The sequence below is a fragment of the Chiloscyllium punctatum genome, chromosome 13 (assembly GCF_047496795.1).
Source record: "Chiloscyllium punctatum isolate Juve2018m chromosome 13, sChiPun1.3, whole genome shotgun sequence".
Taxonomy (NCBI): Eukaryota; Metazoa; Chordata; class Chondrichthyes; order Orectolobiformes; family Hemiscylliidae; genus Chiloscyllium; species Chiloscyllium punctatum.
Genome location: NC_092751.1, coordinates 45,436,722 through 45,458,148, shown reverse-complemented (window position 1 = coordinate 45,458,148; position 21,427 = coordinate 45,436,722). Strand labels below are relative to the sequence as shown.

The 21,427-nt window shown below is 42.9% G+C and overlaps 1 non-coding gene across 1 annotated transcript; it reads right to left on the bottom strand.

The window, feature by feature from the left end:
* Positions 1-11,531: 11,531 nt before the first annotated feature.
* Positions 11,532-11,613, bottom strand: trnas-gcu (transfer RNA serine (anticodon GCU)). The gene has a single exon. It is a non-coding gene; the product is annotated as a tRNA-Ser (tRNA).
* Between the last annotated feature and the right edge of the window lie 9,814 nt (positions 11,614-21,427).

Here is a 21,427-nt window from a genome sequence, read left to right as displayed (position 1 = left end):
ACTGGCAGCTGGTTGCGATTAACAGCAGCATTGACAGTTTAATTGATCTCCTTCAAGTATATGTCATCTTGCTGGTTACTCTAGAGGTTCTTCTGCTCATTGATCCCTTCCCACACACGGGATTGTTGAATAGTCTGTCCCCAGTTTGACTGAGGAGATGAGTTTCCACTTCAGCATGTAATTGAATCTCGCATTGCCCTGGTTTCTCTGTGATATCGGTGTCCTTGTATCTACCCAGGATGAACGATTGGTTCAAATCATGTCCATGCAGACGCAAGTTCCGTTGTCCATGTTGTGAATATGTTTTTATTCTTCCTGATATACCCACAGGGTGTGGATGTCGCTGGTCAGGAGAGCATTTGTTGTTCTTCCTGATTCGCTGCTGCCTCGCTGCACAGAAGACATGGATTCGATCCCAGTCTTGTGTGACTGTGTGCAGTTTGCACAGTCTCTCTTTGCTTGTTTGAGTTTCCTCCCACAGTCTGAAGGTGTGCAGGTGCCTGGGATCAGCCATGGGAAATGAAGGGGAACGGAATAGGTATGGAGTGTGGGTCTGATAGGATGTGCTTCAGAGGGATGGTGTCGACTGGAAGGGCCGAATGGCCTGCTTTCCCATACGGTCGTCATTCTCGGATAAAGGGTCAGCTATTTTGTTCAGGTCCTGGAGACACAAGTAGGCAGGATTGGGTAAAGATGGTAGCATCCCCTGTATAAGCGACATGCAAGAATGGGATTGCAGGAAATTAAAGACATGTCCACTGTTCCTGAGATCAGGCTTTCATTCCAGGTTTTATTCATCGAACTTTAACATTACCAGGAAGCTGAGGAAGAAACAGGGTAAACCAATTCAGATGTCAGCACTGAAACATTTACCACAGCATCATGAGGAAAACTGACAAATTGCTCCGAGAAAGAGTTTGTCTTTCCGAACTGTTAGTTCACAGAGATGTTTTTTGTTCCACTCAAGCCCTTAAGAAATTGAATAACAATTTAACGAAGACTTGAAATGTAAGAACACACCAGGCGATGAGTCACGTCTGGAAACTGTGTTTACAAGCCAGATGTTTGATAACTGGTGATGATGCAATAGGCTGAAGGACCATTGGCCATGCTTTAAAAAACTCAAAAACTTTTGTCATTTTTCAACTGAACAAAATAGCCAAAAACAAAGTCATCAAGAAAAGTTCCAAGCATTGCATATGTCGTCCTTGGTGCGAACGTGCTGAAATGCAGCTGTCTCACTGCTATTTCCCAATGTTGATTTCCAGTCAGGGCAAAAAAAAATATTGTTGTTCCTTATGGAAATCTTAAATTGAACATGAGTTCCTGACATCACAGAACAACAAAAGTAGCAGTTCTGTCAGAGTCAGTGAGAATTTCATATCGGAAATGAAATCAAATGGGAAGAAACGCTGAAATCAGTTGCCTTTGCCTGCTGAGACTCAGTACTACAAAATGATCCTTAAGGAAACATAGAGGTATTTTCAAGGATTTAATAAATTGGATGCAGAAAGTTTGGTTCTGTGACTAGAGCACCTCGTAGCGAATGACTTGGAGATGCCGGGTTTGGACTGGGGTATGCAAATTTCATTATCATACAACCCCAGGTTATAGTCAAACAGGTTTAATTGGAAATACTAGCTTTCGGACCACTGCTCATTCATCAGGTGATTATGGAGTCCACAGTTGTAAGTCACTGAATTTATAGTATATGTTTACAGTGTGATGTAACTGAAATTGTACATTGAAAAATACCTTGATTGTTTGCTAAGTCTCCGATCTGTTAGAATGTCCATGTTAGCTTGACTTCTTTCATATGTAAAGTGCAAAACTTTTTTATTTGAAAGTTTCATTCTCAGGTGAAGTTCAACAACTGGTGTCTGCCCCCATGTGCTGCTGTCTGTTCCATAATGTTTCGACTGATTCTAATTTATAAAAATGAGTTACCAGAGTCTTACATGGATTCATGCAGTTTTTTTAGCAAAGTACAATGTAACTCTGCAAGTACAAATTCACCCCACAGACGTAAGTGTGTGTGTGTGTGTGTGTGTGTGTGTGTGTGTGTGTGTGTGTGTGTGTGTGTGTGTGTGTGTGTGTGTGTAGGAGGGTCTCTGTTTGTAGATAGGGCAATGAGATCACCTGTACTGCGACATGAACCCAATGACCATGGGTACCGAATTTAGCTGTCAGTCTCTGTGGGGGCACTTTTAGCTGCTGCCTGTTCCGAAGCCCGCCTTGGAGGATTGTCACCCGAAGATCCGAGGTCGAATGTCCTGGATCACTGAAGTGGTCTCCAACTGGGAAGGGGTACACCTGTCTGTTGATTGATGTGCAGCGCCCATTCCGTTGTTGTAGCCTCTGCTCAGCTTCACCACTGTACCATGTCTTAAGGCATTCTTGCCTGCAGCGTGTTGGTTTTTGTTTAGATGAGCGTCAGTCTAAACATTATGGCATGGACGCAGCACACAGGGACTCACACCTTCAACACATTATCTGTGCTGACACTAATTGGTAAAGTCCACCTGAGAATGTAAGTGTCAAAAGAAAGTTTTTCGATTTACATAGGAAAGAAATGAACCTAACATAGTCATTCTAACAGATGGAAGACTTAACAAGCAATCAAGATATTTTTCCAATGTATAATTTCAGTGACATTACACTGTAACCTTTCGCTATGAATTCTGTACCTTACCACTGTGTACTCCACAGCCAACTGATGAAGGGGCAGCTCTCCAAACGCTATTGCTTCCATTAAATCTGTTGGTGTTGTGCGATTTTTAACTTCGTATTAGAATGCGGATCTCACAATTAAAATAGAGATGAAGAAGCATTTATTCTCTCAGACAGTTCCGTATCAGTGGACTTTCTTGGAGCAGAAGGCTGTTGAGAAAGTGTCATTAGGTGTAATGAGGCTGAGATCGGTAGATCTTCAAACAGCAAAGACATCAAGCATTATGGTGAAAGGCAAGAAAGTGCAGTTCAAGGTTATCAGATCAGATATGAAACCATTCAATAGTGGAACAGACTTGGTGGACTGAATGGTGACTATTTGTTCCTAAAATTGTTGGCCTTAATATGAAGCTGCAAAACAGACCTGAGTAAAACGTGCCAAATTTTTAAAAAGCGTGGTCCCCCAGAGCACTGAACTGAGGTGAAATGTTCAAAGAACAGCACACAAAGGGCAGACAATATTGGGTAATTGATCCGAAGTGATCAGTATACCAAGGTAAACAGGAAAACCGATATTCAGTATCTACATTGAACCTGGCTCCACGAGGCATGTAGTTAACTCTCACAAACCACTATTCCCCTTCCGTTTTCCTGACGACCCCTCCGTTCTTGTTTTAAACTGATTGAACGTCAGGCAATTGCCAATGACATTGCTGATGTGGAACTGTAGCATATAGATCATAGAACATGAGAGTGCAGTACAGGCCCTTTGGCCATCGATGTTGCGCAGCCCTGTCATACTAATCTGAAGCCCATCCCATCTACACTCTTCCATGTACATCCATATGCCTCTCCAATGATGACTTAAATGCACTTAATCTTGGCGAATCTACCACCGCTACAGGCAAAGCATTCCATGTCATAACTACTCTCTGAGTAAAGAAACTACCTCTGACACCTGTCTTATACCTTTCTCCCCTCACTTTAAAGTTGTGACCCTCGTGTTTGCCGTCCCCAAACTTGGAAAAAGACTCTCCCTGTCTACCCTATCTAAACCTCTGATTATCTTGTATGACTCTATTAAGTCACCTCTCAATCTTCTCTCCAACGAGGACAGCCTCAAGGCCCTCAGTCTTTCCTCATAATACATTCTTTCCATACCAGGCAACATGCTAGAAAATCCCCTCTGCACTCTTTCCAAAGCGTCAACATCCTTCTTATAATGCGGGACCAGAACTGTTGACAATACTTCAAATGTGGCAGTACCAGATCTTTGTACAGCTGCAGCATAACCTTCTGATTCCAGAACTCAGTCCCTCTATTAATAAAAGCCAAAACACTGTTTTCCTTCTTAACAACACTGTCAATCTGGGTGGCAACTTTCAGGGATGTGTGTACATGGACACCGAGATCTCTCTGCTCATCTGCACTCCCAAGAATCTTACCATTAGCCCAGTACTTTGCATTCTGATTACTCCGTCCAAAGTGTATCACCTCACACTTGTCCACATTAAACTCAATTTGCCACCTCTCAGCCCAGCTCTGCATCCTATCTATGTCTCTCTGCAACCTCCTCCATCCTTCGTCACTATCCACAACTCCACCGACCATAGTGTTGCCCGCAAATTTACTAACCCACCCTTCTAAGCCCTCATCCAGGTCATTTATAAAAATGACGAATACCCTGGACCCAACATCGACCCTTGCGGAATCCCGCTCGTAAGTGGACACCAAGATGAACATGTTGCATCAACTACAACACTCTGTTTTCTTTGAGCGAGCCAATTACTGATTCAAACTGCTATGTCTCCCACAATCCCATTCCTCCACATTTTGTATAATAGCCTACTGTGGGAATCTTATCGAACACCTTGCTGAAATCCATATACAGAACATCAACCTGCTTACTCTCATCTACCTGTTTGGTCACTTTGTCAAAAAACTCATAAGATTCGTGAGGCACGACCTTTACAAAACCATGCTGACTGTACCTGACCAGATTATTCTTTTCTAGATGATTATAAATCCTATCTCTTATAATCATTTCCAACGCTTTACCAACAACTGAAGTGAGACTCACTGGTCTGTAATTACCAGGGTTGTCTCTACTACCCTTCTTGAACAAGGGAACCACATTTGCAATCCTCCAGTCCTCAGGCACTATTCCTGTAGATAATGATGATTTCTGGATCAATGGCACTGGCTCGGCAATCTCTTTATTTGCTTCCCAGAGGATTCTAGGATAGATCCCATCTGGCCCAGAGGACTTGTCTATTTTCACACTCTACAGTATTTCTTATACCTCTTCCTTGTGAACCTCAATCTCTTCGGGTCGAGATGCAAGTATCTCTGTATCTTCCTCGCCAACATTTTCATTTTATATAGTGAACACTGTCGAAAAATATTTATTTAGTGTTTCCCATGTCTCCTCTGACTCCAAACACAACTTCCCACTATTATTCTTGATTGGCCCTAATTTAACTCTCGTCATTCTTTTATTCCTGACAATCCTATGGAAAGCCTTAGGGTTAACCCTGATCCTATCCGCCAACAACCTCTAATGTCTCCTCCTGGCTCTCATGTCTCTTCCTGGCTCTTCTGAGCTCTCTTATTAGGTCATGCAGGGAAACGATTCCTTCTGCTGCACAACATCATTCTGCTTCGAAATATCAGGCAGTATTTCATATTGATTACTGTAAACGTTAACATTTAACAAGCCATGACAGTGAAATCACTGAATCCTCATCACTATACTACCAGGGAAGATTTCTATTAACATCACCCTGGACACCATGAGATTCGCCATTCTATTCTCCCATCCTTCTGTGCGTGATCTCCTCGGCCCTATTCCGGTGTTGTTGGTTGGTTTACAATACTGAGGCTGTCCAATCATCTTTGCATTTCAGTTTCTAAAGGATGAGACCTTCTCTCTGAGCTGGCAATGTGCTTGCTCAGTGGTGATAAAACTGTCCTTGTAAAGTAGAAAAGTGCTTGAAATAGGCCATTCCTGTTTTTCATTCCAAGAACTTGAGGCAAACCGTTTGGCAGGACAGGAAATAGCGGGCGTGAGCAGTGATCAAGTTTGGCAGCAAGAACGAGGTGAGGCAGTATAAACTACAGAGTCATGGGGAAACAATGGGCAAAGAACACTGGGACGGGAGCGGATGAATGCTTCCTTTCTTTGCTGTAACCAGACATTGGTGTTGAACTCTGAAATGGGACAACATCAGACAAGTCGGTGAAATCTTAAATTCTGCTTGTTTTCTCCCGAGGCCTGTGACACACTTGGGGAAACGTGTCTGCGTGCTTCAGTCTATGGGTAAAAATGGGGTTCAGTTCCCATCTCAAACTTTAATCCCACTTATTGTGTTTTACGAGATTAAAACGTTCCAGAGAAATTGGCCCTCAGGTGAAACGTCAGAGCATACAAGGTTACAGACCAAGTGTTGGGAAACGAGATGAAGGGACCCAGATCTGTGCTGTAAACACGCGATAATTCAATCATTTTTGAGGGGAAACATATCTGCAGTGACATTATTCCAAAAATGTGTTATGAAGAAACGGTGCAACGGCTTCTGCCCTCATCCCTGGTGGTCTAGTGGTTAGTATTCAGCGCTTTAACTGAGTGGCCTGCGTTTCATTACCGTTCAGAAAATCAGGACTTCTTGTTCCTGATGCAGAGTGCGCAGCTCTACCAGGAACCTGTTTCATGCCTTAGATCAGTCAATACCCCAGCTCTTCAAAGAAGGGATTAGTGCCTTCCCTCTCTCTCCACAGTCGGACAGTTCATCCTCCATTCTCCTTTGATTCCACTTCCCAAAGAGTTTCAAAATATTGTCAAAACTGAGTCTCAGCTATTTCTTTTCTGTGCTTTTCATACACAGGAGCTGCAGCGATTGAGCGCGTTGGTTTCTGAAAACGAAACGTACCCATGAGCAATGTATTGGGCTAATCCAGGATTGCCTTCTCTGACAACAGTGGGACATGACTGATGTTGTCGATGATGTGGAAGTGCCAGTGTTTGAGTTGAGTAGACAAAGTTAAAAATTACACAATATCAGGGCAGAGTCCAGCGAGTTTATTTGGAAGCACTAGATTTCGGAGAGCCGCTCCTTCATCAAGTGGGTGTTTTTCTGCAGAAACTTGGTGTATGTGTCAATATGCACGATCTTTTGGAAGATCATCTGGACATTAACCGATCCGTTCGTGGTGTCGACGGTACCCATGATTTGGAGGTGTTGGTGTTGGACTGGGGTGGATACATTTAATAATCACACAAAGCCATTTTAGATTCCAACAGTTGACAAATACCTGATGAAGAAGCAGTGAATGGAACACTAGTGCTTCCAAATATGTCTGTTCGATACCATCTGGTGCTGTGTGATTTTTACTCTGATAGCATTTGGTAATGTTTAACTGATCGAAGACAGTGAAAGAATTTTCGCTCGTGAAGATGAAAATTTCAAATATTATCAACCTCAGCATTACAAAAGTGATTAGGTTGGATTTGTGATGAATCTCCACAATGCGCTTGCGCAAAGTAAAATTCGAACTTACAACTGCCTGATCCGAAGCCAGCTATACGAATGGTCGTACCACTGGCCAGATTCACAGCTGAGATTTTACACGCTGCAGATCTGTGGTGTTAACAAGGACATGAGCAATAGCAGGAACAGTCCCAAGGTGAACAAAGAACAAAGATAATCACCATCATTGATTCACTTCAAATTGTCCTCAAAACAACGACCATTCACAATCTGATCAGCCAATCAATGAGGTCACTGCTGATCTTGGAAATTGCAAGTGACTTTGAAGCGTTTTCACCATAATTTGAGGTAAACTCCAGCCTAATCATAACAGCGCATATTCCCATTAATTTTCAGCTTTAGATGACGTTAATGACCTGTCCGTATTTTGAAGGAAATGAGTGAAAATGTCCTTCCGGTAATGTATTCGAGTGCAGAGTCGGCCAGAAAAGAAAAGACAAAGACATGAAACATCACTCCCATTTCTCTCTGTACCAATGCGTTTTCCTGAGTTGAATATTTTCAGGACTTGTCTTTACTATCTAAAGAATTAATTATTTTCCCGGGAAAGATTCTTCATAAATCAATTAACATCTGAGGTGTTGAAACATATTTTACTTCAGATTAAAGCAGTTGAATAACTTTTCCCCCAGCCTAATGTCCTAATCCTCCCTCCTCTTCCATGTCAATACAAGCTTTGCCAGGTGATGTTGGAGCTCCCAACCTGACGTTCCAATGCTCCTTGCTGCTCCATGTCAATAGAAGCGGCTCCACTTGAATTTGGAGCTCCCATTCTGATGTCCCAATGCTCCCAGCTGCTACATGTCATTAAACGCTGGTCCTTGTGAGCTTGGAGCTCCCAGTCTGATATCCCAATGTTCCCTCCTCCATGTCAATAGAAGAAGGCCAGTTGAGGTTGGATCTATCACTCTGATGTCCCAATGCTCCCTGATGCTACATGTCATTAAAAGCTGATCCAGGTGAGAGTGGAGTTCACATATGGATCTTGCAAAGCTCCCTGCTCCATGCTAACTGAAGCTGCTCCAAATGAGGATGGATCTTGCATTCGGATGTGCCAATGATCCATGCTGCTCCATGTCAACAGAAGCTGCTCCAGGTGTGGTTGGAACGCACAGACGGATGTCACAATGCTCCCTGGTCCACGTCAAAAGACGCTGCTCCAGATGAAGTGGGAGCTCACATCCCTGGCAGCTCACATACTTCTATACCATCATAGAAATACTGCCCACTGAACATTTCCACGACTGGAGCCATTGGTGGAATATCCGGATCATGAGAACCTAATATTATTTTTAGTCACCACCGAATCATTATTTCCAAAAGTCATTATTTCTTAAACCTTATTTAACATGTGCATACTGCAGCCAAGCCAAAGTAAGATAATGGTGCTAATTGATGTAAGCTGAATAAAAATTACAACCTATTTTTCATGTTGAGTAACTGCGACTTAGCAAGGACAATGTTTATATTGAAATCACACTTTTATTCCAGGTGAGAGAATGTGGTTTGCATTATTTAAAATGAACTTGTTCACTGTTTAAAATGATCAAATAGATCTCAATTTCAAAACAAAATTGGTAACGTTGTCATCCATCTTGAAATGTGGTGTCTTCTTCTTACAACCAGACGGTTATTATAACGAAAAGTCTATTAATGATATGCGTATAAAGACACTTTCAATCGCAAGATTTGTGAAGATGTGTAGCTCAGGTTGAGGTTTAGGGTGTAGGTTTGCTTGCTGAGCTGTAGGTTTGATATCCAGACGTTTCATTATCTGGCTCCGTAACATCATCAGTGGCGACCTCCAAGTGAAGCGAAGCTGTTGTCTCTTGCTTTCTATTTGTATCTTTCTCCTGGATGGGGTTCCTGGGGTTTGTGGTGATGTCATTTCCTTTTCGTTTTCTGCGGGGTTGATGGCATTTAGATCCATGTGTTTGTTTATGGCGTTGTGGTTGGAGTGCCAGGCCTCTGGGAATTCTCTGGCATGTCTTTGCTTAGACTGTCCCAGGATCAATGTGTTGCCCAAGTCGAACCGGACAACCAAAAATCCATAAACGAGGAGCCCCCCTCAGACCCATAGTCTCTTTACCCAGAACACCAACTTACAGACAGGCCAAAGAACTATACACAAGACTGAAATGCCTCATAGAAGAGTCACAGCACTCTATCCACTCCACCCAGGAATTCCTAAAAATCATCAAAAAAACCAAAATACAGGAAGAAGAAGCAATGATCTCATTCGACATAACAGCACTGTTCACCTCCATCAACATCGGCCTGGCAAACGAAACACTTACCAAACTTTTAAAGAGACCATCACAGACACACCAACAACCATCAATCACATTACCAACGAAAACATAATGAAGCTCGTGGACCTGTACCTCACCACCGACTTCACTTTCAACAACATATCTACAAACAAACCAACGGCACACCCATTAGATCTCCGGTATCAGGATTCATTGCAGAGGCGGTAATGCAAAGACGAGAACAAACAGCCCTACCAACAATCAAACCAAAAATCTGGGTCCGCTATGTAGATGACCTTTGTCATCACAAAACAAAACAAGATAGTAAAGACATTTAACATCATCAACAACACCCTCACAGGCATAAAGTTCACCAAGGAGGAAGAAACCGGAAACAACCTCGCACTCTTGGACATCACAGTAGAAAGAAAGGACAATGGAGAACGACAAACCTGCGTATACAGAAAACCGACAAACACTGACCAAATACTTAACTACATCAGCAACCACCCCAACACATACAAACAAAGCTGTGTCAGAACACTATTCCAACGAGCCACCACACAGTGCAGCACAGACGAATTTCGGAAAACAGAGGAGAACCACCTCTACAATGTAATCGAGAAGAACAGATACTCAAAAAATACAGTCCGCAGATTCCTCAAGAACAAACCACGACAAGCAGACCAAACACAGTCAGAAACCCTAACCACCTTACCATACATCAAAGAAGTTTCAGAAATGACAGCCAGACTACTAAGACCCCTCGGAATCCAAGTAGTACACAAACCCATCAACACTCTCAAACAAAAACTAACAAACTTAAAAGACACAGTTCAACCCGTGGACAAAAACAACGTCATCTACAAAGTTCCATGCAAGGACTGCCACCAACACTACGTAAGACAAACAGGAAGAAAGTTAGCCACCAGGATACACGAACACCAGCTAGCCACAAAAAGACAGGACCTTCTCTCCTTCGTTGTCCTACAGACGGATTAAAAATATCACTATTTCGACTGGGACAACACATCTATCCTGGAACAGGCTAAGCAAAGACACGCCAGAGGATTCCTAGAGGCCTGGCACTCCAACCACAATGCCACAAACAAACACTTAGATCTAGATGCCATCTATCAACCCCTCAGAAGACGAACAGGAAATGACATCACCACAAACCCCAGGAACCCCATCGAGGAGAAAGATATAAATAGAAAGCAGGAGACGACAGCTTCGCTTCACTTGGAGGTCGCCACTGATGATGATGTTACCTAGCCAAGTAAAGAAACGTCTGGATATCAAAGCTACAGCTCAGCGAGCAAACCTACACCCTACATTTTAAATCATTTTTCATGTTTATGTTGCATGAATCTGCGGTTATTGATCCACAGTTTAGTTTCACTCCTGAAAGGTAACATGCTGATTTCTCCAGTTGTTCATAGTTCAATGTAATGCATCCAGTGTGTGTATAACGTGAGGGAGATTGCTTCTCACATCTTGTGTTTATCTGTGCCTTATGTCCAGCCTTCATTAACGGCGAGAGCAAGGGGCGAAGGTGAGACCAATGTGTAAGTCTCTCCGTGCCCATGCACGGCACCCACATTGGCAATTCTCCACTGTGCATTTACAGCCAGTTCTCAGTGCCCCTAAACCCACGCCATGCCCATTTTGAAATATCTCCATTATTTTGTGCTGTCTCGCTGTGCTCTTCTCACCAGGATGAATTACTTCCACTCAACCTCCTCCAGATTTCATCTGACAAAACATTCATTAAGATCCCTTTGCATAACATGCACTTCGCAGCTCTCGGTATTTGATTTTCCTGGATGTCTTTCATACGAAAAAATGTTCACAGCAACTTGACTTGAAAAAGAAAATCGCGCTCCTTTTCATTATCCCAATGCAACCGACATTGCAATGTAATTTATTTAACAGGCTCAAACTATTCTTTGAGATTTTTGTCATAGCGTCAATGCAGATAAAAAAAACTATTAGAATCCCAGTTTCCATACGACAGCCGTGATCCTCTGAAAACAGCACCATTGAAAGCCGTTGATGACAGCGACGAGAGTGGGATTCGAACCCACGCGTGCAGAGCACAATGGATTAGCAGTCCATCGCCTTAACCTCTCGGCCACCTCGTCACAGATGCACGCAAAGCTATGACCTTATGAATAATTGAATTTCGTAAATCATGCAGAGCAGCAGATATTTCTCCCTGGTGTTGCTTTATGAGAAATAAAACAGTACGGTTCCAAGACTATGGTCTGACCCCTGGGTTGTGGGGCAAGTGCACTCCCACTGTCACACTATGCACATAATGATCTGAACAAATGTGAGGAAATGAATATGTAACAAGGTCTGTTGAATTCTGTGAAGATTTGAAGTCAATGGAATGAAGAACCCGAGACAGCAGGAGGTTTTCTTTCAATAAAGAGTTGAATAGAACTCTGAAGGATCGTGGAGTCAAGGGTTATAGGACTAAGGCAGGAACAGGATACAGATTGAGGATGTTAAGCCATGATCATAATGAATGGTGGTGCTGGCTCGAAGGGCAGAATCACCTACTCCTGCACCTGCTGTCTATTGTTTATTAAATTGCCTGTGAGGAATTGTTTTCCAGACTGGAGGAGTGCATAGTGCCCAATGTCATTATTCGGAACACCTAACTTCCGCTCAGATGTTTTTGACACGCACTTGTGTACAGGACAGACAATTTCAAAATCCAAAATAAGGCTAAACTGACAATTGAACTCAACAATGCAAAAACCTTGATCTGTATCATTTTCCTGGGCCGTGCGACACCAAGTCACTGTATGATCACAGCAGCACAGTGAGCAAGTGTCAGAAGGAAAATGAGTGCAGTGCCAGAGCGCATACTGGGAGCAGCAGGTGACAGACGGGGATGTGCATATCACACAACAGGAACACTTCCCAAACAGCGGAATGCGGTGGAAGGATTCAGAGGGAGTTTACACTATGAAATTCGATGCCAGAGACACAATGGAGATCTGTCATTGAGTCTGTTCAAGATGAAGATTTTAAGATTTCTACAGATGCAAAACAATATAAAAAGCTCATGGGTTAGTGAAGGCAAAAGATGAAATTGTACATTTCATCAATCTACCCATCTTTACAATGAGGACCTCACCACTTTCCTCACACGGGGACAGAACCACTGGTGAAGATGATCATATAATCCCCGTTGCTAGCCATGGAATCAGAGAAAGTGGGTTTCCCAAAGGTTAAGGTAAAACCAGGAACGTGGAGGTAAGCATTAATGTGTTGCTCCTGTGCTGAAAGTGACCAATGAACGGTAACTCTGTTCCAGTATCGTGGGGTGTGCTGTGCCGAAGTTGTAATTTTGAGCCTCAAATGGAGCAACTTCAATTTATCGTCGGGTTGAGGGATACAGACAGAAGGTGATATTGAGCAAAGCCAAGTTTATGGGAAAATACCCGTGTTTGTGGATTAAGAAACGACCTTTTCTGGATAATGACTTTTTGATCAACAAACATCCTGCAAGTACCTAAAACGTGAACAGACATGTGTGGAGAGAGAGCCGAAGGTGATTTTTCAGCAGATGGATAACGTTTCCCAAGTGCGCTACGTTAAATTCCGGAAAAAATAGATGTTGAACTGGTTTCATGTTACACAGTTTTTTTGCAAACTCACAAAGGTTATTGCAATAATAAAAACAGAAATCACATAGGACCGTTTGAATATTGTATTGAACTGAATTTAGGTCTGAGCATATTTCATCTTAAATGGCGTGCTGCAGAGAAGTACAGAGGGTTAACAATACAAAAGGACAGAGTCTTCTTGGTGGATTTCTTGGGTGGAGTTAAAAATGTACGAAATGTGCATAACATCATGTGAATGTGGTCAAATCTTTAAAGTAGGTGTTGCGTCTCCAAGTGACGATTCAATTCCTACTCATTAGGATATAACTTCTGTCTGCTGTTATTTTACAACATCAGATCCATTTACAGAGTTTCTCCTTGAATAATACGCCACACCTTACCAATCCATGAACTTGTTATACTCAGTCTTATTCAGTTGTACGTGTTCATCAAATGTCTTTGTATCTGAAGTGAACAAATTCGAAATTGTTACGCAATCACACTGACTTTCACTCAATGATAAATTCTCTCCTTGTACGTTTGTTAGTGTATCTTTTAAAACACTCTGAAGTCAGCTTCTACGTTTTACTTCTGGAAAGTCGTTCACGATTTAAATAACTCTATTGAGTGGAAGAAACTCTCATCCAAACTTTTCTCAATCATTCACTAATGGTTTTCAAGCTCGAACGAAAGTTATTGATTCACTGGAAAGAGGGAATGTCCCCAATTTATTAATTCAAACCTCGCGTTATGTGAAAATCTCATTTGTTTACATCAAACTTGCGTGTTTCTGCTCCAGCATTTCCAAATCTCGTGAATAAACTCCTTCATTTTTTCTTTAATCCCGTTTATATCCTTTCTGATAATTTTATGTCTCAGAAAACAACGTCACTTAGCTTTGTAATATCTTGCTATCCAGGAAACAGTGTCTGTGCCCTTTCTAACTTCTTGACATGTTTTTGGTGGATAATGAGGACAAGGATTGCACACAATGTTCCCACTGAGTATGACCAAAAGATTTTGCAGTTACACTATGAACTCTTTTCTTTTTAAATATGACGCCTCTATTTATAAACTCCAATAAGGTAAATTACTAAACATCCAGTTCATGAACATCGTCTCCATGGAGACGAAAATTTTCTATCACTTCCTATATTCTTCCACGGAATGTCTGAAAGGTTTGTAAGGCCAACATCTCTAAATCTCCGTGTCCAGAGTCAGTCTCAGCTATTTCTAAAGGCGACTGAAGTTCAAATACTTCATAGTGTGTCTCCCGTCATTCCTGTGCAGACTGGTTCTGGACAGGAAATGCCATCACCAAAGGCCACCGTGGATCTGAAATCAACAGTTTTCACAGAGTAATGGTCGTGGCTATTGTGTGTCGTATGTCCATGTTCTTGTTCAATTTGTTCATCATTTCTTGGGTCCCTGTAATGAATTCTACTGAATGATTAATTTGTGAATGGAGACATTCCCTTCACCACTCATTCGAAACTCCATGGAACAGTGACAGATTTTACTCAGACGCTTCCTGGGGACAGTCCTGCCATTACTGGGATGAATCAGTGAACATTCCCCACGTATCCTCGAAGGCAAGGATTTCCTTTTCCATTTTAGGAGACCATTAACGCACTGAGTCTCATGTGTGCATTCATTAAAACCAAAACAGTTGCAGCAAGACTTTAAAACTAAGATTTTGCAATCTGTTGAAATTGGTTGTCCCAAAAATTACATTTCATGTTATGGTATGTTTTCAGATGAAGGCACTTTCTTTATCTTGAGCAATTATATTTCAGTTTTGTCAAGAAATTATCATGCGCTGTTCTCTCTTTCCCTTTTAGTTTACCGTTTTATATCCCGTATTTTATCTGTTTATCCTAAGTTTTCAATAATTTCAATCAATCTCGCTCCTGATTACCAATGCCACAATGTTGTCAATTTATATGCAGTGCAGCTGTAGGGCGCGGTGACCAAGTGGAAAGGCATTGGTCACGTGAACCAAATAAAAGGAGCCGGCTGGTGGAATCTGGCCGTTCCATCACAGTCATATTTAAAACATTTAACGTAATCTTTAGCCAAATAATACTTGCAGTAAATAAGAAAACAAAAATGAAAAAAATGCTGATGTTGAAAATCAAACAAAAACAGTCGTTTCTGGAATATTTCAGGACGTCTGGCAGCATCTGTGGACAGACGGACCCAATGGATGTGAAACGTTAACTGTGATTCATCTGCACAGATGCTGCCAGCACACCTGTGAATTTACAGAGATTTCTGTTTTTGTTTTAGATTGGCAGATTTTGTCGCAGTTCATGAGAACAGTGCTCATTAGAATCAAACAGACAGCATGGACCTGGGAGTGTGAAATGAGACAGTAATAATGAATGAGTGGAGAGTGTTGTACTGGAAAAGCACAGCAGGTCAGGCAACATCTGAGGAGCAGGAGAATGGACGATTTAGGCATAAGCCATTCATCAGGAATTAGGCTTGTGAGTCGGGCAGAGGAACAAAGCTGAAGCCAGGTGCCAACTCGCATGCACCTCCTCCGACAGACGACGATGACAAACTCTCCTCCCCTCACCACACCATCATCTCCCAGACCATCCACAATCTCATCACCTCTGGGCATCTCCCAGCCACAACCTTCAACCTCATTGTCCGTGAACCGCACACTCCCCGATTCTACCTCCTTCCTAAGATTCACAAACCTGACTGCCCCAGTCGACCTGTTTGTGGAACAAATATCAGACATGTTGAACAGTTAACCAGAGTGGCAAAAAACAGCAAAGCGAGCAGCTAAAAGTCCAACAGATGTCGGATGCTAGTAATATCTACGAGAGGTGACTATCTGGAGAAAGAGATTACATAGAAAAAAGCATCGACACTGACCTGGAGAGAAAATCTACAGAGGAAGATACAACGAGAAGATTCGACAACTGGCTGGTTCTTATATTTGAATATTTTTGTAAATATTAATGGGGTCCGGGTTGGGGAAGGCTCTTCAGACCAGTATTGTAGAGCAGAAGATTAAAGACAGGTTTAGAGAAAGGAGTGTAAATAGTTGTAAGTTAATAACTTTCTGTAAAATGAGGAAAGTGTGTCCAGCAGGCTAAGACAAAAGGTAGGGGGGAGGGACTTGGGGTACGGGCGTTGGAAATGCAATAGGTCGAAGGAGGTCAAGGTGATGGTGATAGGTCAGAGTGGGGTGGGGGCGGAGAGGTCAAGAAGAAGATTGCAGGTTTGGAAGGCGGTCCTGAGTTCGAGGGATTTGACTGAGACAAAGTGGGGGAGGGGAAATGAGGAAACTGGAGAAATCTGAGTTCATCACTTGTGGTTGCAGGGTTCCGAGGCTGAAGATTAGGCGCTCTTCTTCCAAACGTCGTGTTGCTATGATCTGGGGATGGAGGAGTCAAAGGACCTGCATGTTCTTGGTGGAGTGGGAGGGGGAGTTGAAGTGTTGAGCCATGGGGTGGTGGGGTTGGTTGGTCCGGGTGTCCCAGAGGTGTCCTCTGAAACGTTCCGCATGTAGGCGGCCTGTCTCCCCAATATAGAGGAGGCCACATCGGGTGCAGAGGAGTTACATTAGCAGAGGAGTTTACTCCGTTATGTAATACCAGTTTCTGTGGTTGCTGTGTTGTTTCGCTCATTTGTGTATTTTGCCTCATTAACGATTTTGAAGTTGTCCCCTCGACGCAAAAGTTCCGTGCTTTTGCACCATTCTACAAAAGATGCAGTGTATCTAATCAACAGGGCTCCCTACAATAACACCCCACGCAGATTCAATCTATTTATCCATTGGAAGCAGCACTGCGCACTCTCCTCGAATTTGGAAAACAATTCCCTCTAAGATAATGTAACATTCCCGCATTCAAGGGGATTTCATTCCATCCCCTTCAATTCCTCAGAGAATCTGATTCAACAAGTTTTGTCACGGAGTCATTTATTTGTTTGTGTTCAAATCATGTGAGCAAAGGATCACAGTTGGAGAGTGCTGGTCCCATAAAACAGAGGACAGACCATACTCTGTGCACTGTACTCTGCTAATCATCATTTCACTAACAGCAGGTATCTATGCTCTGCAAAGTTTTCATGCCTGTTTTAAGAAGCAAAATAAACAGTTCCTGGTTCCTAATTTTGTTGTAACACAGACCAAGATTGTAAATGATGGAAATATGCACTGGTCGAGACTGTCTGCTCTCCTAAATCCCTTTTCTCCCCAGCAGGTGGTAAGATGCTGGTCTGAATTGCTTTCTTCTGTTCCCTGTCACTCTGGGGTGATGTGAGCTGTGAAAAAAAAACTCCTCCCTAAGCTGGGGGTAACGTGGTAAAGTTTACGCACATCAGGTGCAATGTGCCGGAGCGATAGGACTCGCTGCAGTAACATCCCATGTTGAGTCAGACAGCAGAGCCCTCGTTGTGAATTCGAGAAGTACACAGACACTGTTTCCGATTACTAGGAGAGATTCTCTCTTTCCCAGCATTTCTGCACTTTTCTATCTGTCTCAGATGGAATTATTTGGACAAGGTTCTGAAAAGAATATGAGTTCCTGTGCATGCAAGATCTCCCTTTTGTACAGCTTTCCAGAATTTCCATAACTCAAAATCTACCACGAGCCCCCTACCCCGCTGCAGAAGCCGGTGTTTGATAGGGAGCTGAAGAGCGCATTCATCTTGCTCTCCCACAACACTGATTGCCAATAGAAGATGGGTTTGTCCAGCTGCCAGCGGGGGAAGGGCTGGCGCAGCCTCCTCGGAAACGGTAGGCAGAATGGCAAGGAGCTATTGTTAAAAACTCAGTGCTGCCTTCATTCCGAAACAAAAGAAAAAGCATTTTTTAAACAAAGAGACTCACCTGATTTATAGATCACGCTTAAGGTGCGGTTATGGCTCGTTGGTCTTGGGTGTGATATATCGAGTGGGTGATGTACGTGCGAGAAGTGACACTTGAGCCCTGAAGCTTTGCATCCGTTCCCATTTTTGACTCAGAAAGTATGAGTTCGATGAGATCGAGTTCAGATCAAGATACTGAATCTTCAAGACACACACCAGCTGCTTCTTGTCGGCGGTTAGTAGACGGGGGAATAGATTCTCTAACTCCAAATGATGCTGATCCTGTTAATGTGGATCTTGCTGAGCGCATGTCCTGTGCGGAATAACCTGAATGCCTTGTTTTGCTCATGCTGTGTTCTACATGTCCTTGATTATAATGATCTGCCTTTACCAATTGCAAAGGTTTTCACTGCACTCAGGTGCATGTGACAATCAATCAAATAAAATCAATCAAACGAACGACACAGACATTTCCTTATTGTTTGGTGCCAGCACAGCGAAGGTGGGCTGTATGGCCTCACTTTGCACTATTTCGTGATTCTGAGTGAAATCCCAGTTAAACCAACAGAATGTGGGAAGTTGCTCACAGGTTATGTTGACACAGCCGGGACACATCTGCGCCATAGTGTATCACACGATAATAGTGAAGTCCTTCTTGAAATCATCCTCTGAGGCACATGGCACATGCCAGATTAAAAACTGAAGATCGCGGGAAACTGCTGTAGGAAGCGATAACAGAGCAACCCAGCGGGAGCATACTGGGCTCATAACCCAGAAATTAATGGACGGAAAACATCCTCTGCTCGTTGACAATTCCAGGTTTCAGTGTGTGTACTGCCCCGCCAGTGTTCCTCGATAATATAGCTTCATTCAACGTATTGCATGTTGTTTCAATTTCCACTTCCTTTCTCTCAATGTATCTGAAATGAATATCTCATGCTGATACACCTGCCAAATTTACACAGGTGAGGAAACCCGCTTGTGAATGTCTGGAAACTCTTTTCCTGTTCTCTATCTGTCTTCTCTGATTTGATTAGCAATATTACTTGCCAGATCTGGGAATAAACTGGTGTAGGTAAGACAGATCAGTTGCAGAGTGCTCTGTGCACATGACGCTCTGCATTTATTCCCCAAGCTGTTTCACACAGCAATGTCCTCCCTGTGAAATGAAAAGCCATGAATGGCAATTGGATCATCTTGTTGGAGACAGCATTACGACACATACACAGTTTCGCATTATTAGGACATACATCACCAATTATGAATAACCACAGAGATTTACAACTGACGCGGAGTCGCAGTGGACTCGATGGGCTGAACGGCTTCTGCCGTCGCGTGAGTGACGCCACTCATTGATGCTGTCCCTCCTCCTGTTTCTGGGACAGAGTGGCTGAGGGTGAAACATTGTCTCATCTTTAACCCTCCTTCCGCGTCAGATTATCTGCAGCCTGCGGTTCAGGGCTGTGGGAATGGCTCTCAGTGAGTGAGGGTTTTACTCGGATTCTCTTCATCTCGGACAGTTGGGGCTCAGATGCTAAATGCTGCCAGATTGCAGCAAAGAAACAGATGTCGATATTAGAAAAACTTCTCTGCAGGATTGCTGTGTGAAGATGGATTCTGAACACCAAACAGTGTGCACATAAATGCCCTCACATGAATTTACCTGAAGGAAGAGTATCCGGAGTACATTTCTATATGTCCCACTATCACAACATCTTTGTCGCTCTCTCAGATAAATGATATTGGGAGGATGTTCCCATTCAAACTTGCTGATTTCCAGCACTTGAGGGACCTGGTTGTGCCGATGTGAGAGAGCTTTAGAGCGTATTCGCGCTTGCCTCCCCTCACACTACCTGCAGGTGGATGGAAATAGATGAATAATCTGCCGATTGACACAGCTCAGTCCAAGCGGAAGTGATAAACAGCAAAGTCCCGCGAACAAGGAGAGGGAATGAGTAGGTGATATTCTTGAAACTCTTTGCTGCTTCAAAATCGGAGAGCAAAGTGGGATGTAGTTGGATCTGAGTGACTCTCAGATGGTTTAGTGTTGGAAATGCAAGAGTGTTTGGGGTATGATCTTCGCTTCATAGCTTGTGTTCATACTGGCATGTGAGAATTCGTACTTCAAGTCGCCTTCGAGCCTTGGTTTTTTGATTTCACTTTTGCCCAGTCGCCCTATCAACTGTTAGTGCAAAGTGCAAATTATGACGTTGCACCCCTTAAAATAACTTTGTGTTTTGGGGTCAGAAGTGTCATTGTAGTGGGCATGACACAGTACCATATGTGGTGAAAGCGAAACAAATGTTACAGGATGTTCACACACGCAATCCCACTCTGAATAAATCCACCATGTGGATGTTCGAACAGTTCTGAATGTTGACCTTTAGGAAATGGGAAGGTGAAATGATTGGAAACCGAGCTGGAGAGCTTGATGGGAATGGTGTGGTGTATGAGGAATGGCAAAAATAAAGTCATTTGGAAAGTTGGGACAGTTCTCTTTGGAGAGCAGAAAAACCTTTCCAAGACATGTGTGGATTAGACAGACGAAATAAGGAAGGGAGAATGCTCCACACGCCTGAAGGGATCGAGAACGATTCGGTAGAGTTTAAAAGTCATTAGTAAAAGAATCAAAATGTACATATGGAGTGGTTAGGGTCATTAAACCACTACCTGACATTGACAAAGACACACTTTCAATCAAGTTATTTAAAAACTAATTCGATGTTTATGTTAAAAGTAAAAGTGTGCAGAGTTTCAGGGAGAAGGCAAGAGAACTATACCAACAGAGAAGCGCATTTGTCTCTGTGTAGAGCCAGTAGAGCTAATGTGCTTTGTGACACATTTGTGATTTTGAGTGGAATCACAATTCGACCAACAGAATGCAAGGAGTTAGATAACGGTAATATTGGCAAATCTACACAACATAATATTACCCAGCACATACATGTCACAGGGAGGATGAAAATCCTGCAGGGTGTCCTGGGGATCAGGCAGTGTGCAGTTCATTATTCAGATGATACCAGAGTGAGAGCCAGAGAAGGCAAATTGGTTAATTGTACGTTTTGTCAGCACGGGAGTTACGAACAATGATTGGAAGTGGAAATACTGGTGATTTGTTCACATTTGGAGTTTTTACGGGAAGCAGGGAACTGAGGAAGACACATGGTAAAGCTATTGAGATCTGACTACAGGAGCAGCAAATACGTTGGACATCACAGAGGAGATCTTTGAAGTCCTGAATTCTGGTAGATGCGCCGAGCGTGCTTTCACAAGGCCACACTGTTACAAAAGGTAATGTGTCCTTGCCTCTTGGCCTTGCGTTGGAGCAATTCAAATACCACCGTTACACTGCAGGAAATTCCATTTTCCAACGAGAGGGCAGTCGGCATTTAACAAAGAATATATTGCGAAACCTTTCACAGAACTTGTTTTTTCTATCTTAGTATCTTGCTTTGTTTCCTTCCCACTTGACCTGTCATTGTGCTGCACTGAAGGTGTTTTGCTT